The sequence below is a fragment of the Dinoponera quadriceps genome, unplaced genomic scaffold (genome assembly GCF_001313825.1).
Source record: "Dinoponera quadriceps isolate SergipeBrazil2010 unplaced genomic scaffold, ASM131382v1 scaffold367, whole genome shotgun sequence".
NCBI classification, from domain to species: Eukaryota; Metazoa; Arthropoda; class Insecta; order Hymenoptera; family Formicidae; genus Dinoponera; species Dinoponera quadriceps.
Window position 1 is genome coordinate 1 of NW_014554712.1, and position 19,267 is coordinate 19,267.

Genomic DNA, 19,267 nt, shown 5'->3' on the forward strand with positions numbered 1-19,267 from the left:
GGCGAACGCGAGAGATCGTTGCGGTGGTTACATTTCGAGCGTAAAGCGTGTAAAGCCTGCGCGAAATTAAATTTCCCATGGCACAGCCGACTACCTCCGACGCCGGTGCAACTGCGGATCCGATGCAACCGGCGGCGGACGCTGCATTGCAGTCGGTGGTTTGGCAATCGGGCTGCGATCGGATCGATGTACTCCCGTACATCCGGTACATCCGTATATGAAGTTGCCGCGTTCCATCTCCCTCGATCTCCGGCGCGGCGCGGCCCTCTCGCTCCTTCCGCAGGGCACAAATAATGCAGGGACATCTGACCGAGTACTCACACGCGGCGTGCTAAAAGTGGCGAGCGTCAGGCGTTGACGAGAGGGTGACGATCAAACCCGCCAGCTGCGGCCGCTTGTATTCCTGGGACGCCGCTCGGACTCTCTCAGTGTGATGGTGAAATATGCTCCCGCGCGCGAGTCCGCTTGGGGTACTCGATAAATAATATCGCGCTTGTTACACGATAAAGATGCACACGTGGAACGAAAGGTGCGTTCACACCGGAGAAAATCGCGCGCCAGGGAGTTTGATCGCGCACGATACGCACATCTCGCCGAGGTGGGTATTCGTTGAGCGTCGGGGATAAGAGACGGGGTGTCGACGGGGAGAGATTTCGCGACAGCTCGCGAAAAGTACACGAATCCACCCTCAATTAGTCGAAGGCCCGTATTCTGAATTCTCTCTTATCGATAAAAGTGTCTTAAATGTGGCTCCTCCCATAGGCAGAAAAGAACTTGTCAGGCGCATCGGTGACTGATAAACGTTCCAATCAACTGATGATGTTCTATCAGTTACTGATGCTACACCGAAAGAAGGATTTGGTGATGAGTACTAAAATTCGGTACTAATATTTGCCGATGAAATATTTAATCGGCGCAACCAAATAATTTAGTTCCAAGTATTTAGTTTATACGAATTTAGTTTATACGAAGTAATTCAGTTCCAAACAATTTAATTTGTACTAAATAATTTAACTCCGAATAATCTATACTAAACACACAATAAACGGAATATTATGCGTATACAGTGTACGGAACGGGAATTATTTGGTTGCGGTAATCAAATATCTCGTTGGCAAATGTTCATTAAATTTCAGTACTCATCGTCCAAATCCTTTTTTTTCCAGTATAACCGATCCAACATCATCAATTAATTGAAACATTCGTCGGTTACTGACGATGCAGCTCAATCGATACTTTTTCTTTTAGTCAATCGGGTGGTTCCTAAGTCCATGTACAGGCACTTTCATCGATAAAAGGGAATACGGAGAGTTACTAGAGAGTTCAGCTTCGGCGCCTCCGAGTGTGGTGTAACGATCCGCGCGGGAAAGCGCGGAACCTTTGCGATTTTTTTTTTCGCCATCGCGACTGGGTCGTTACTTTGCAACCTTGTGCACGGCTGTTTACGACTTATCTATCGTTCGCAGACACACGCGCGTGTACGGAGAAGTCAGCGCGAAGTATTACCATACTGATGAAAGTCACCAAATTACCATACAAGTGATCGGCAAGGTTGCGGTTGCGCGCGGCGGTTAAGCGCGGAGTGAAGAAGTGTTCGGGTGAGCGCGTTCGCGCGAGATATTTCCTCGGGGTCGGGAATTCGGACACGACTTCTTTTTGCGGGCCGGTCGCTCTATTTTTTCATTCATCTCACGCGAGTACGCTCGCCTTAATCTTCGTGCGATATCCGTTGCATAGAATTACACGCCCGAGAACTGCGCTCTCTCGGCGCTAACGTCCTCCGTCGCGCAGAACCCGCGAGGCAGTTCTCGTATTGTGCCAACGGTGCGAGACCTGACGAGGCTTCCTTCTCGCAAAAGGCGGTGATAAAAGCGCGACGGTTGATAACAAGGCTCGCGAAGAATCGTCGCGGCTGGACAAACCCGTCGCGGCGAAATCGCCGCGGAGAATTGCACTTACGCTCGACGTCTATTTATATTGCTCGCTCCGCCGATCGTGACCATGAAAGATCGTCGCCTGCGAATCCGTACGTTGACACAATTTGCGAATTATATTGCGAAGTAATCCGATAAAAACGGATCGCTATTTATGTGGTAGCGGCAATTAGCGGGTTGCAGGTCGTGACATCGATATCGGTATCAGAGTTTGCGCGTTTGTCGCGAAGCTCGTCTGCGCATGAATTTCGCCGTACACGCGTACGTCCCGTCTTTTTCTCGTCGACTTCGTCGTTGAGATCAAACGATATCCGGTGGAACGGTTGACGCTTCATTCGCGATTTCTCTGGATTAAACCGGAACAATTCAACCCGGATCGCTGGATAAATTGTGCAATTACGTGTCGCGGGACGAGCGAAATTAAAATTCGCGGATTCCGCTTCAAGTTCGTCAGATGCCGGATTGAGACTTTCTATTTTCGACCGTCTCGTTCCCGATATTTTGAAGCGACGCGACGAGTACCGCACGTGAAAATATAATGATGACAAAGAGCCAAAAGCTCTTTGCAAATTGAGCGGACGGGATGAAACGCGAAACGTTTTGTAACGGCCGTTCTATAATGAAGAGATACATCCAGAATATGCGGCCACGCATCGATACGCGAACTGTCGTCTATTTTCGAAGCCGTGAAAGTCTGCAAGGGCGAAACCGCTGAGAAGAAGTGAAGCATTATTTCGCGTTTTTCTGCATTCCTTTCGCAACTTACTCGCGGACGGCAATGGCGCCTGATAGCGATGTGATAAGATACTCAAAACACAGTGATTCGTCCTCCCCTCATCAGTCGCGAGGTAGATAAAGTGACGTCCGTCAATGAAAGTGGGCGAGATAAGAGATGCAATTATAGGCGTCATGTCGTTAATCATTCAAGCTCTCTCAGTGACTCGAAATACGTTTCTCCGCTCGACAAACATTTTTCCAGTACCGTCACGTCAAACTGTGAACCGACGAGTCCCTCAATAGTCTGTGACAAGAAGTTAGATTTTCAAACCTGCACCTTGTCAAATTTCACATGTGATGATGCTGAATCAACTGTTAAGAAAATTGTTGCTTAAACAGAATTTGATTATATGTCACGACAATTTCCTTGAGATGAGAGAGGAATAAAAATCAGCCGCAACTCTCGGAGTCGCCGTCTCGGAGGATTTAAGCCATAACTTGCAAGAAGCAAAGGACTCGCGCAACTCTGGCGAACTCGAACGATCTGTCACATCCGACAATCGCGCTCACTCTCGGCGGAAACGACGATAAATCGCTCGGTTTTACGACGCACTGCTTCGAGAAATGAAAATCGCACAACCACTTACTCGGAAACGGCGAGACTCGGTCGGTCGGTCCAAATCGAGGACTATCTTTTTCGACGAGCGTCGGTTCGCATGTGCCTGGAACGGCCGGAAACGATCGCACTGCGAGCAAGGTAGGAAAACTACTGAGAAAATCCGCGAAAAGGGTCAACGAAGAGATAGACGTAGGCGGACACACGAGAGGGATCACGAGATAGATAGAGAAAGAGAGGGAGAGAGAGAGAGAGAGAGAGAGAGAGAAAGAAAGAAAGAAAGAGAGAAAGAAAGAGAAAAGGAAGAGAAAGAGAGAAAGAAAAAGAGAACACACGGTGCTGGCGGCTTGAAAGCGCGAGCCTAACTGACCCGAGCGGAGACGAGAGGTAAACGCAAGCTAAACTAAATCTCGGTATCACAATTCGGTTCGAACGAACCGCCACGAGAGCGACGGCGGCAGCGCGACCGAATGCCGTGCGAGACGATCGCTTGGTCCACCCACCGGGTCTCCTTGCCGCCGCGTCTTCCGTCGTTCCCCTTCGTCACTGCCGGGATGACGAAGGCGCGGATGACGGACGCAGAAGAAGGCGGGAACTCGGAATGCGTTCCGATCGTGACGGCGAGGTAGAGGCGAACTTTTTCCTCTCCGTTAGAATCGGATCGCGAGGATCGCGCTGAAATATTTCCCGACAGTACGCCGACGCGGAATGGAAAGAGAAGGAAAGAGAAACAAGGGGGGGGGAATCGTTGAGAGCGATGATTTCTCCTATTTCGGAGGTGTCGCAAAGCTGTCGAGAAGCGATGATAATGGAGACGACCGTTTCCGGGAGAGTTTCCTTTGTAAAATTCGATCGCCCGACCGGATAAACATGTATGGATAAACGGATGTTTCAGTCGTGAAAAGCCAAGTTCGATTCTCCGAGGCGAAGGTTAGGATTCTCCGGAAAGAAAACGAACAAATTTCGGAGAAGCGAATCTCGATTCTCGCAAACAAAATCTTCACCTGCCTGTATCCAAACGAGAATCTCGTTTGAGTCAACTAAACGGGTTTCTCAGTGCAACATCTAACGACGGCTTCTGCTGGTCCATCTCTCTTACCTTCCGATCGTCAATCTTCGGAGCCTTCGCAAAAATCTTCGCTCATCCTGAGACTATTTTTCGAGTGCCCCCTGTATGGACTATCACAGAGCGCGCTCCGTCATTAAATGTCACCGTAGGAAATGCGACGCGCGAGAAATTTGTCAGGCTGTCACACTTGTTTACCGCCGCGCTTTGGCTTCGTTCGTCGCGCTTAAAGTTAAAGGATTTTTCTTCCGAAAACAAACGGCCGAATGGTCCCCCCGAAACCCGACGTGAGAGACCATCTGAACCTATTTCCAGAGCTAACAGCCAGCCCTAGTAGTGCCATCAGGCACTTCTATATAAAGATGTCGGTAGAGCGCGCGCCTTCAACTTGGACGTTAATCACGAGACGAGGGAGCGGGTGGTAATTAACGATAAAGAGTGCTCGTGGTGAGATTACTCACTCGATCGCAGGCTGATCCGAAACGAGAGCCGAACGACGGAGAATATCGGGCACTCCTCTCGATTCGTGAGGCCGAAAAAGTCCGCGGGAGCTGCTGACGGATCCGAGGCGCGAGTCGGACTGAAGCGGTCACGACGAGGTAGTAAATGCCCGCGAAATCCTATTTCGCGCATATATAGGGCCATCCAGACCGCGTCCTGTCCGCGCCGGATCTTTCCCGCGAGCACTTCCGCCGAGCAAATTCGTCATTGTCGAGATGCGCGCGCGCAAGAGCCCAGTCGAACCCTGCGACTCGCTCGAGGGAGGCCGCATCTCCTGCGGGGAATAACCGACGAACTATCTCAGCGAAGTGACACATCATCGCGAGGGTGGCTCGGAATTGGCCGAGATATCGAACGGCTCTCTTCTCCGTAACGAATCCCGTCGGGCGAGAACGATCGGGCCGATCGAGTTGCTCGAGGAAGGAATGATTACACGTTACATATCGCTCAGACGAGTTTCCGCCTGCGGTTTTTCTACTCCGTGTAAACTTACGTCGATCCGAAACTCGCCCTTTGAAAATTTAACTTACACGCCATCGTCGAACTTCCAAGTTGTAGTTGCGAAAGCTTAACTAAGCATAATTTGCCGTTACCCTTTTGCGTTATTCATATCTTCTTGTACAACTGCCCTTTCTTTATCTTTATTTTGCGTCTGTCTTTAATTTTTTCCCTCCTTTCGTTCCTTCCCTTCCAACTGTTGCTAAAATCGAGAATTTCGCATTAAATCGAAAGGGAAATCCCGTGTGTGTAAATAAATCAATCAATGTACGTATCATGATTTCGACGTTACTTTTCTCTTTCGTTCCGATTCGTCTGGAAGTCAAAGTGAAGAGCGAACGCGTACGCTTATTGCGCGCCGTCGAGCTTTTGTCGAGTTAATACGCTCCGAGAGGACGCCTTTCTATCCGACCGTCTTTTTGATTCGAGACGTTTCAAAGCGACGGGTTTATGTAATTCTCTTAATATAAGTGCCCGCACTGAGAGAGGCCCTCGCATACGAAATACCAGCCAGCTTATCGAATTTGCACGGTTGTCACTTCGACAAATGATTACGATAACCCGCCGGCCGGATAATATGCATGGCGTTTTAATTGCGATGACGAATTCATCGAGAATGCCGGCGAACGAGTCGGATAAATAACGAGCGAACCGATCGCTTTTAATCTAACGATGAGTTTCAGCCGGCGGCGGATCATCTGCATTCTTGCAGAAGGTGACTCCCGCGCGTCTCGGCGAGACCGCAGGAAAATCGGGACGTTGCATTAGAAATCCACTCGACACGGCACGTGCGGCATTAAACGCACATTGGAAGTCGATTGTGAATTAATTTAGCGAAGCCGCGACGATCGGCCGGTATCGCGCTGATTAAAGCGTGATACGCGCGCGTAGTTATTTATAACGGCTGACGGACCAGCCTTAATTATTCATTGTCGGAACGACATTGAGTGGAAGAAGGAAGATGTTAATCCATGGAAATTGTCCCGAGGCGGCCAATGATGCAATTTGACGAGAGAACTGCGCGCCGAGACATTTTGCATCCCACGGAATCTCGATAGACGCGGGTACAAAGTCTTTCGTTTATGACATATTGTGATCGTGACATTTAATTGCGCAACTTTTGTCCATGAAATCAAATACGTAACGCTGAAAGTATGTATGCCTGTGTGTGTATCGCAATAGCAGCGAGTTGCAAGGAGAGAAAATCTTTTTCCGAGTATTTTATCGTAGCAATGGAAAATTTCCAGCAGCAATTCATACGTGGAAGGAAAAAAAATAGGGCTCGTCCGGGATTTGAACCCGGGACCTCTCGCACCCTAAGCGAGAATCATACCCCTAGACCAACGAGCCGCTTAATGGTAACCTTCTCCTTTAGTCTCTACATCCGGTAACGCATCATGTCCCACTTAAAACTTACCATTCAGCATTGGTATCGTTTCATTTATCTCCGATCAAGCGAGATAATAGATTATCTTGGCACGCCGACGGGACGTTTTCTCATTCAGAAACAGCATTCATCGTGTTATACTTAATGCCGCGGCCAGATGGCAATTATCTTGCGCTTTAATCGAAGCGTAAGAGAAGTACATCGACCTCTCGTCTTCATTATCTATGAGATAACGATCACGAGATTATGGCGCATGAATAGAAAGTTCTCTCACAAATCGAATTTGTCGCCCACGATTATCGATAAACAGGACAGTATCGCCGGCGGTGATTCCCATTCTGTGCATCTGATTATCCAGAATCTTTTCACATTTCGCATTTTCTCGAGGAAATATCAGACGGGGGACAAAGAGAGAGAGAGAGAGAGAGAGCTAATATCCTTTCCTTTCCTTTCCAGTACAACCCGCGTCGAAGTTCGAATTCGACGAAATTACGACGCAGGTCGGAAATTCCTGTACTTGGAATCGAGCGATCTTTTTTTTTACGCGTGTTAACACGCGTTTCTACACGCGTCGGCGGCTTCTAACGAGACTTCAAATTTTCATTTCGTCTCGGCGTCGGTCGTTTATTTAACATTCGTGCCTATATTTCACTTTGATTACACTGTGCCGCTGCTTCTGGAGCTGCGAGCGCCGCGAGTAGCTGCAACGTTCGTACGAACGGGCACATCCATATATTTCTCGATCTCACAAATAGATCTCGCCCGCCTTATATATCTTTCTTTTTTCTCTGTCTCTCTCTTTCTCTTTCTCTCTCTCCTGCGCGTTGCAAGTTAATTTAATATCGGGAAATGTGGGTCACGCGTACGAGGGCGTGATGCTCGTTTTTCGAGTATCCATAAATTTTGAATATGTGGCACGCGCTCGCGTCGTTCAGATAAAGGTGCGTATGCACCTGGCGAACGAACGAACGAACAGTGAGCGCTTAATGTATCCGTCGCAAACTTTCCTTAAAGCCATCTGATAAACCTACCTCACGAACAAATCGGTCCGAAACGTACAGACTTGCCGCAACATGCGTGTTTTTCGAAATGCAACAAGTTTGCATTCGCAACAAGTTTGTTCATTGTTCATTTGCTAGGTGTGTATGCACCTTAATCGTTCTTACCGAGAAGATTACTATACTCTGTTGTTCACGCCGTTCCGCTCGCACATTTACGCGAATCACTCTCGCGAGCGTAATTCATATTTTATTGTGCTTAAATTTGCTAAAAATTTGACACGATTTTCGATATCCTTTCTCCACAGCTGTCGTTTACAAATCACGAGCGTATTTATCTAAACATTTATTTAACGCGATAACAAGACAATAGACTTTTTTCTCGCGGCAAATTATTGAATATTTTACTTATATATAAGTAAGAAATGATCTTGTAGTTATTGAATTATTTGATAGGTGTGTTAGTGAACGTTATATTACTTCTTTATGAAAGACCAAGTATCTGGGCGCCGTGGCTTAGTTGGTTAAAGCGCCTGTCTAGTAAACAGGAGATCGAGGGTTCGAATCCCTCCGGGGCCTGCTCGCGGATTACTCATCGCGAGTATTTTTTTTTCATATTTAATTTATGTTTTTCTCCCCCAATCACACACCTATTTCAAACAATAAGTTGTACGAAACTCACCTGCAAATATTTTGCAAAATAAAATATATCCTTTTCCTCCTTCCAAATAATCGCGAAAGCAGCAAACGGTCAAATACTAAACATTTTTCAAAGCGACGTATCTTCCGTTAAACGAATTTTATTCATTTTTCACGTGCGAGACACATGATTTAAAGAAGAATTATGTCATCTATGGACGTTTACAAAACAGCGAGAACTTCCTTGGCCATAGATCGAGCTCGACGACGGAGCGCGTTTATTGGACCGGAGGGAAAACCCGCTCGCAAAACTGTCCTAGACCGTCGACGCAATAATAGAATCTAATTTCCTGCTTGCGCAGGGCGAGATCAAGGTATTATGTGCGTTCGCCGGCCGGTTCTCATTTACCGGTGTAAATGCGGCTACGGTCATAAGTGTATTTATAACCGCTTAACGGCTCAAGATCAATTGCGGCATTGCCGCCGAAAAATATTCCGTTCTAAATTCAAGCGCGGTCATCGCTTAGGTATGTGCGTGAATTATTCGTCCCGGCGAAATTCGCGCCAAGCGTTCGTCCGAGACCAAACAGAGAAAGAGAGAGAGAGAGAGAGAAAGAGTTACACGTGCGATTCGAATCCGCGGAATATATGAAAACACACCGTGTGAGATATTTTTAGTTAATGAGAACATTCGAATGAATTATCCGACAATATTTCTCGACCACTCACCGAAATCGTCCGTCCCGAATGACCAAAGTCTCTGTTATGACACGGAGGATTAAAAGCGCGTCTAAACGACGTCGAACGTCTTTATACACTGTATAGACTCGAGACGGTCTTTCTCTCCCTTGTAAACTTCGCGTTCTCTGATACCGATCAGTTATACGAGAACAATCACGATGACCCGCGCGACGACACGCGAGACAAACGACTCTTACCGTGACTTATAAATCTGTCGACCTTAATTCACATTGCTCTCTTTTCTTCTATTGGGGCCCTGGTAGCACACTTCATTGGCGTTACTTGGACTCAACATTGGTTATATTGGCATACATTGGAGAGGTACATTGGACCGATATAGCTCAATATACAGTCAATATTAGTTGCAAATGCGAATGAATTGCCAATATTGAGCAGCATGATTGTGTACTCGGCGCCACGGATGCCTTACCATTCGACAATGGCTTTCATATATATAATATTAGATAGTAATTAAAACGCAAGTTTTTGCCAATATTGCAGATTATGTTGCTAATATTTCTTTAAATCCTTATTTTGATTGGTATCTATGATATTTTTGGTACGTACAGGTTTACACACTGCAGCATATAAGCGCAACATTATATTTATTATATCTGTCTATTATGTCTATTTCTTTTAATTTATAAATGGTTTGCCGATACGTATATTATGTTAATATCCGTCGCGTATATCAAATGTTGTTGCATATGTTTTTAATGTCTGCCAGTAAATGTGTTATTACACGTTCTAAGCGTAATAAGGATACGTTATATAAGGATACATTACATAAATCACAGAGGCGTCGTCAAAGTCACTGGAATCATTGCTAGCTGCCCCGGTCATCGAGATAATGCAACAACAGTTAAGAAGTGGATGAAGTGACCAGCCATCGTTCGAAATCGAAGCCACGCGAACGTACAAAGTAACATTTTTCCCGGATGTTCCATGTAGCGTCTTGCACAACGTCTTTTTCATACCCTATGAAAACGTTGTTCTGTAAAGCGTCATAAATCTCTGTCATAGTTCTCCGAAGCTCCATTCGTTTATCCTTTCTACCAATAATTTATTAATATTGGTTGAATATGAAATACACACACACATATAATACATATATGTTGGCATTCCAATATTCTGAATTCAATATTGGCTATAAAATGCAAGGCGTCTGTTTTACAAGCGCGAGCCAATATTGGGTCACAATTTATCGTCAACATTGCTCCAATGAATCGTGCTACTGTTGTCTCACGGTGATAAATTCTTCCAATATTTCGGGAAATTGTCCCGATATTCAGTTTTCGAGATTACGGTCTTTCGGAATAATCGCTTTCGATATTTCGGGAAATTCTTTGCCGGTATTTAATTTTCGATTATCTATTTCTTGGGATTATATATGCCTGCCGCACGATGAGTGAAACGCTCTTAAATAATCATGAAAACGCTAATGTACTATGTTCCTTCTTCTCCTTCTTTCGATACAACGTATTATTATTTGTTCTTTCTTTTAATACAACGTATACACATTCCGGCAGATTCATGAATCGTCGCAGCTGCGATAAGACCGTGTTTGCCATTAAGCTATCAAGATGATTGCATCATGATTCTGGCTCTGCGGATTAGGCACAGGATCTTATTAACAGCCGCAAGAACACAGGATTTCCTACCGAATTTACCGAACGAACCTGATAATTAATTCCTTCCGCCGCTGAATTTGCGGATCGCTCTGTGGTTTTCTATTTCGAGTTGAGTTCCGGGACCGTCGGTCCTACGTTCGCGATAAGAACGAACGCCACGATTGTGGACCGATTAGGCAGAAATAACCGCCGACGTGCAAGTTGAGAATCGGTCGGACATGAATCTCGTCCGGGCCGTGTTTGTTTGCTTAATCGATAATCGTCTACGGTATCCTATGGCAACCGAGCTTCTGCAAACGCGCTTCTAAATGTCAACGAACATCAGTCGTACATTCCGTGTCGCGCTCGCTATGCGCGAAAAATCCCCTCGGCTGTACGAATATAAACATTAATATTATACATTCGAACGGCGAGAGTATTGTAAAACGAAAAAATGGGTAATACCGAGAGCAACGTCACCAGCGGTGTGAAAAAACAAACGGACACGTCGTCCATCATGATTTATAAGTTAGTCGATTTGAAAGGTGAGTGAAATAATTACACGACGCTTCATAATTTAATGTTTATATAATCAGCGAGTCATAAAATTACAATCGACGAAATTGATTGAACGCAACGCAAGTAAATTTAATTAAAAGAGCAAAACTGAGGTGACTTATGAAGGACATCCCTGTTGAAAAAAGAAGAACCAGGTGAGAATCCACATAGGGAATCTCATAATTGCCTCTGAAGATTTACGCAAAAAACCAGATTCTAAGTAACAATCCTTCTTACAATTCTTCGTTACGATTGAATTCACATTAGTTCCTTTGGATTTCTGCGACAGTCCGCCTGGAAATTTTCAACAGGGACACGCTGTTTTCTATTGAACAGTAACAATCGTTTAATTAAAATGACCTTCGTTGCATACATTTAAACGAACGTTTTTCCGATCGAGTACTAACTCTGTTAAATGTGCATTACAATGTCTCGAAATCAAACGGAAAAGTACAAAAATCAATACATCAGATATCAGTTGATGAAACTATTCAACAGAGCGCATACAATTGTCAAGTAGCTTTCATGCTCAATAAAGTTTATTCAGAACGCAAGCCGATGGTTAAATCTGAAACGATCGTTTGAGAGGAAAAATGACAAACCTGTCGACGTCACAAATGGGAACCTCCGGTCTTTGCGGCGTAGCGATTCCTTATCGGTGGTGTTTGAATGGCGGTGACGACTGCTAATTGTTCTCATTAATTCATCATCGATTTGTTATCATTTCGCCTCGATTCGCATACTCACTCGCGAAAGCGGAGAACACAACGAGCGAGGGGGAAAGCGAGCGTCGGAGATCTGAAAATGGCACGTCCTGCCGCCGTACAATTTTCTGACGCACGTTTCGTGTTGTCAGCATGTTGGCTGCGCCCGTCAAAAACTGGCTTTTGATGCGGCTTTCGCGGCTGTTACGAGGAAGGATACGACACGCCGGCGAAACGTAAGGCACATAAATAGAGCCATTGGCCGGGCCGAGCGCATTCAGCCGACACGCCAAACGTTCTTTCGGCCTTTGGAAGATCTTTCATCGGGAATCGTAACTTTCGTCGTATAATCATCCCGTCAAGTAACGAGAAATTATTGTCGTCGTAACACGGTCACGTTCTAAAGCCGAATGAAGTATTTACGAGCAACGTGAGACGGACGCTTCGCAGAAGAATTTATTGAAAATCAGCGAGCGTTCAGCGGGTGGTCGCGCTCACAATGGGATAGATTTGATATGTCGGCTGCCGTCACAAATTTTCCTTCCCGACGGCATTTTGTTAATCGGCACGTTACTTCAACACTTATTTTTATTAATATCTATTACATTATTTAACAAAAAAATCAACGAAAATTATCCAACTTAACTCGCATGGAATAGAGAATTCTTCTCGCGCTACGAGATGATAATCGGCAATCAGTGTGTGTGAAATTAGATCACTTAGGACATACTCATTATCACTTTCTCTTCATGGGACGTCGAGGGCTCGTCCAGGTTCTCCATCATCGTATTGTAGGTGTGCATGTTGTACTTTCCCATCTCGGCCTCGAACAGAATATTGTTTATCTGATGCTGCGCGACAAGCCTCGCACGCTCGTCAGTTATGTGCTTCAGCCGAATGGCTACGTGCTCGGCAAAAACCGTGAATTCGTCGCGGCATGTCGAAATCTCCTGAAATCATGGGAGAAAAGTTGTGACGCTGCGACTGAGGGGACCGGGCGTCCTACAAAACAGCTCGTAAACCGAAATTCCGCGACGGAGAACGCGCAGAGCGAGATAACGTGTGATGAACGAGGTCTGGGGCGCTTCGTGGAACGTTACGCAATACTAACGGGAACGCTGTGTCGTCAACAATTTATAATCTATGATATTGACCTCGCTGTAATGCGAGAAGAATGGAGACGTACCTCCGGTTTCCAATTAGAGACAGGCACAGGATTCTAAAAGAAAGATATATGTATATATATATATTGGTATAAATGGTGTTACTATAATTAAAAGAATAGATTATTATTATTGCTACCTATTTTTGGATATATTATACTCTTACATATATTATTATTACATTATATGTAAGATGTACTAAAAATTACAACAGTACAGAAAATTACAAGTGCAATCGAAAGAGAATGATTTCTCATGTAAAAGTAAACATAGATTGAAATTTAAAATGTAGGTTGAAATTGTTTTATACGAGGATTCGTTTTCGAGAAAATTGAATTTGTAAATTCGTTGAGCACGCGAAGAGAACTTGATATTAGCAGTACCACTCGTGCTACACTGAACGCTACATCACTCTTTCTGTCCATGTTTGTAAATATGTATCACTTATCAATGTTAAGAAACAATCAGTCTGCTATTATTCTTGCTGTACCAACAATTTAACTTATAGCATGTTTCTAGCTAATTCTTGAAAAATAATTTTTTTTTATATATTTCTATTATGTGTGTGTGTGTGTGTATTTGGATTCTACATAAAATAATCTTATATTTGATCATAAAAAATGTTTTACACTATTTATTCACGAAGAAAAGAATCGTTTTTTTAAATAAAAAAATATGTCCTATATTCTGGCCTACATTTTTAATATATTTAAAAAATCACCATAATAATCACCATAATAAATCATCATCATCATAAATAAAAGAAAGATATTGTAGATTTCCTTGTGACGAATTTCCAAATTCAATTTTCTCGATAACGAAGCCTCATATGAAGTAATTTAAAGTAGTAACAAATAGTTCACTATACATTAAAAATGAATGAAAAGTAATTTTACTCCATTTCTAATTCTATAATACGACATCAAATTAGAATTTGAATATTTTGCCTTGATCGACGTGGCGATTATTGAATAATGATAGTTTGTTTACATAACATAGCCAATGCCAGCTGATGAGTCATCAATGAGTTATCTGGGCACGTATTATGGAATTGTTCGGAATGGATTCCGAAATCGCTCAATTCTTTCTTAGATTTCTATTATGTTTTCTAGGGAAAACAGAATTATTCCAATCGAAATCCATTTTAAACAGTTCCATAATACATACATAATACATAAAGTGCCCAGGACTCTTTTGGACTCCTTTTCGATTGTACTACGATTTTCGGCACACCTTGTATTACATTGATATACATGTCTACCGATTCAAGACATAACGCTCATATGCAGGTAGAATGAATCAAACAGAACGAAGATATCATTTATCATTCTGCAGATTTCGCTGTAGTTATTAAAGAATTAACTTAACAATATGAATTAATAAACGCACGGTAGAAAGCGGTAAGATGGACGATATATATTATTAAAATGTTCTCAAAAGTAATAGCGTTTTTGATTGTAAATTTAAGAATTTTATATTAAAATGTATAATCTTTCATCGTTTTCATAATATCACTGTTGTTAGTTATAAAACAGTTATGATGTTTTATATTTTCTATAAAATCAAAGAACAAATATGAAATTTAATATTTTTCCGTCTTATATTATTAAATATGAAATGTCTGATTTTCTTAAGTACTAAGTTTGAGACTCGATATCTCTGATATTTCACTCTGACAGTTCTTCGTTTTCTTTTTTATTGTGAAGGTACACACCATCATTATTTCAAAGTTTTGGTTTGTGATTATCTTTCGGATTGTCTTTTTCAGATCAATTTTTGTGAAAGCACGGATAAGTAAAAAATTCATGTTATTTTCGAATACGAGTTCCGTCGTGGAACCAATGCAGCGCAGACAGCTTGAAATATCAACGACGTGTTTGACGTGGCTAATGAACGCACAGTACGTCGGTGGTTCGAGAAGTTCCGTTCTGACGATTTTAATCTTGAAAATAAGTCACGTGAGCGACTTGGAACCAAGGTAAATAATGATAAGCTGAAAGCTATGATGGAAGCGGATACATTTCAAACTATGCGTGAATTAGCAGCCAAGTTTGGTGTTGCTATTCCAACAATATTGAACCGTTTGAAATAAATAGTAAAAAAAACTGGATAGATAGGTTCCGCATAAACGAAACAAGCATCAAAAGAGAAATCGTCCCGAAACTTGCCTTTCATAAGGCGTGAAGACGAATCATTTCTACATATCGTATTGTAACGTGAGAAAAATGGATTCTTCTCGACAATCGCAAGCACTCGGCACAATAGTTGGATAAAGATGAAGTGCCAAAACACACATCCGAAATCGAATATTCACCGGAAGGAAAGCTAATCTGTTTGACGGTCCAACGCTGGTATTATCCACTACAGCTTCATGAATTCAGAAAGTCTTTTCATAACTATACGTTAAATATAATATCAATTTGGTTTTAATTGATTTTCATTCAACTTGGTTATGTAGAAAAAAAAACTTCGCAACTAAATTACGAAGTTTCTCGAAAAGTGTAGGCATATCTAAAGACAGATGGCTTCTATTTTGTAACAAAGATGTTTTGCTACTTAAAGTTTAGCAACTGAGTATTTACTCAGTAGGACGGATATCAGCTGATAGCGAGAAACGAAACAATGTAGTAAAAAATGACATATGACACAGGGCCGTGTGCCAAAATCAAATACCCCTCTCGCTATCAGTTGTCATTTTCAACGTTGCTGGGAAATCCTAAGAGGTGAGATATCTTCCTTATAAACTGGAAGCCTTTAGACAGTCTTAAGAAATTCCCACAGAGTCCGTCTTATCGCTTTCTATATGCGTTCTTTATATCGTTTAATTAACTCCACAATAACTATTGCGAAATTTACAAAACGGCACATGACTTTTCCTGTTGAGCTTAAACTGTTCTACTTACACACGAAGTTATACCTTGAATCGTCAGATGCCCATGTATTACTATTGCAAAATTCTTTTCTCCCATGTCAGATTTAATCGTACTCACCGAGCAGAAATGTCCCAAATGCAACGTAAGGATATCCTTATAAAGATATCGCGACATCTCTAAGATATTTCTGACGTATTTAGGATATTTCCGCTGTGTGGGCAATTATATATACCGACTACAATGTACATCGATGTACACAAAGTGATGCAAGCGACAGGGGCTTGCTAACAGCAGTATCTTTGTTAGAATTGAGCGCACCTGCTTCTCCACAATCGGTTGCTCGCGGTTAACTCGCGGCGCGCGTCCTTTAATCAGAAAAGTCAAGGCCTCGTAAGCGAACCACTTGGGCTTGACGACACTGCCAGAGTTCAATTCGCCCTTGAGCCGCCTCTTCAAGTACGCTTTGTGAACCGACATGAAATGAGTTTTCAGGCTCTTCAGTTTTCTCTCCACCGTCATCACGTCAAAGCCGATCTGAATGCAACATATGCCACATCGCGATAAGGCGTTTGCGTTTCCCTTCTTCGATCGCAAAGCAAAAGGAAGAAATACAAGACGCATCTCGATGAGAACGAATTATATTTCGATCATCACGCGGGTAAAATATAACAACACGTGCGGCTGACGTGGACAAATTAATAATAAGATTCTCGCGCGTGCGCGCACGCCTGTGAAATAAGATTACTTCGCTTCTAAACCGCGATAATCGCTTCCGCGCGCGCTTGGTTTACGTCATTGCGCAAGAACTTGCGCAAATGTTGGACGTACCGTCGCACTTCGTCTGGAATATATTCAGAAGACGCGCGAGTATTTTTCGCTGCGGCCAAATATCTCTGGCATGGCGCGTCCAAACTATATAGATCGCGTCGCGAGTGAAGTACAAAGACGAAAAGAAGGGAGAAGGGAAATTATTTCTTCTTTCGTAGCCGAATCATCGATTCGTTATCACGGTAACTCGATTAGACAGTAAATCAATTTGAAAAATCACCGTTCTCCTATATTAGTAAGAAGTGACTTTTTCCAAGTTTTCGCAAAATTAACTCGATAAGTAAGCTTCAACTTTCCGACAAAGTGACTTGTAATCGTTACCGATCGGAAACAGTAACTAACGTCATTATTATTCAAGAAATAACGAACCGCCATAATTCCTGCCACTTCTTTCGCTAAAGAAATTTAAATAATTCCCTTTCCTTTTCTTTCAACGATCTGCCGTCGTCTATCTGTCACGTGCATATATTTTACACGCGCAAAGATAACGATCAAAGTAACGATTGCGGTTACCACCGCAGGTAACCCGTTACTTCTCGATCCCGTCCCGACGTATCGTCTGTCCCAACCGTATTCGCGCCAAGTAAGGCAGGTATAGCAACGCTGTCATCTCGTCTTTCGCGTCCCGTTCTTTCAGTACAATGTGTGCGTCATGTAACATCGCCTTCACACACGCGTATTCAATAAAGCTGTTGTCATTACTATTATTATCATTATCAGCATTATCATTATTATTCACAGATTAATAGAAATGAAACAAGTACAAACATGCGCAGCTCCCCCGGCGAGTCGCTATGTTTATAAAAGTGAGAATCATCTGGTCTCTCACCTCATCGGCAATATCCTTCCACGCGTCGATCCTTTTTATCCGGTCAGTGTACTCGGCCGCGGTGTGATCCCAGAGAAATCTTCGCGAGCGGTACGCGTTGATGAGGCTCAATATTGACTCCTGCTTCCACTGCGCCATGACCTGCGTCGAGCCGCACTGTGCCACGTCTAGCTACTGACGCTACGCTACGGCCGCTGCCTGCAGACTTGCGCCAGCGATTGTCCCAACATTTGCACAAGAGAGTGCAAGATGGCGTTGTGGGCACCGCAACGTGCCACTCGGATCGAAGTTACAGCTAATAATTCGTCGCTTGCCGTCGAGCACGGACGCCATAAATTAGGTTAACGCCGAAGCGTGAATCCTCGCAGATAAAAAACTCACGTTTGACGTTTTTATTTGTTTACTTTTTCATTTTCTCTTCTTTTTTTCTATTTTCTTTTTTTTTCTGGATACAGATTATATAGGAAAATATTTTTCCAAGGTGCGATTTATATATATATATATTTTTTTTTTTCTTCGCCGATTATATGGCAGTTTCGAAAAATTGTAATGCAAAAGACCGCGAATGAAGCATTTTTTGGGAGTAAACGATTCCTCAACTTCCAAATCAAAAGTACACTTAACTCAGTTCAGATTCCGATTGAACTTGACACGATTTAGCATTCAGTTCTCATCGGTTAATGAGGAAGAATCACGATTTTCCGAACTGCAAAACAGTAGGGGGTTCTACAATGTGAAACGTGTCGCATGAATTAAATGTCTGCAGTGAATTAAATAATGGACGATAAATATTGATCAATTAAAAACCCACGAGCCAGTTTCTCACATCTAATTAATTAAATACAATTTTATTCAAAGATATACAGTCGGCGTTATATATATTGTATTATTTTCTCCAAAGAAAATTATACGATTTCCTGTCTTGTACGTAACTGATATGATTAACGTCATAAATAATTCTTTTATTTAACTCTTATAATGTTAATAGAGTTAGAATAATTCTCATTATAACGATGTTGACTTCATGTGTATATAGCAAGGCTAAAAATTATCCAACTTTTGATGTACACAGAGAAAAAAGTATCTTTATATTTAGTACACGTGTTTATTTAACTTGGGCTTGTTTAATATAAACAACACAATTTAATATCAAATAATATCATTTTGTTTGAACGAAAATGTCTCATTAGAATAAATAACTGTTGTTCGATAAGAAAAAAAAGAAGAACAGTACTATTTAAAGAAAATAATATTTCGTTTTCAATAAAAAAACAATGTATCTCCTTGTTATTATTATCTCCTTATTAAATATTGTTCCTTACTAAATATTGTAAAAAAACAATGTATCTCCTTGTTATTATTATCTTCTTATTAAATATTGTTTCGTTTGTTTCAACGAAAGAAGTTCTTTAAGTATTTTTCTAACGTGGTTAATTCTGAATAATTCATTGCTTGTGACAATCATTATAATATTGGAATGAAAATACAAAAAAAAATGTTATCTGACGCAAGGATATTTATTGCTAAAGGTAAGCAAGCAATTCTGTTTGTCGAAGCAAACATTCGTCTGTTCGCCAAAAGACAAATTAGTTTCAATCGAAGAAA

The 19,267-nt window shown here is 42.5% G+C and overlaps 2 non-coding genes and 1 pseudogene across 2 annotated transcripts; 1 reads left to right on the forward strand and 2 right to left on the reverse strand.

The window, feature by feature from the left end:
* Positions 1-6,610: 6,610 nt before the first annotated feature.
* Positions 6,611-6,682, reverse strand: Trnap-agg. Its single transcript has one exon. It is a non-coding gene; the product is annotated as a tRNA-Pro (tRNA).
* A 1,540-nt stretch (positions 6,683-8,222) lies between these two features.
* On the forward strand, positions 8,223-8,296 carry Trnat-agu. Its single transcript has one exon. It is a non-coding gene; the product is annotated as a tRNA-Thr (tRNA).
* A 3,010-nt stretch (positions 8,297-11,306) lies between these two features.
* LOC106741060 lies at positions 11,307-17,998 on the reverse strand (annotated as a pseudogene).
* Between the last annotated feature and the right edge of the window lie 1,269 nt (positions 17,999-19,267).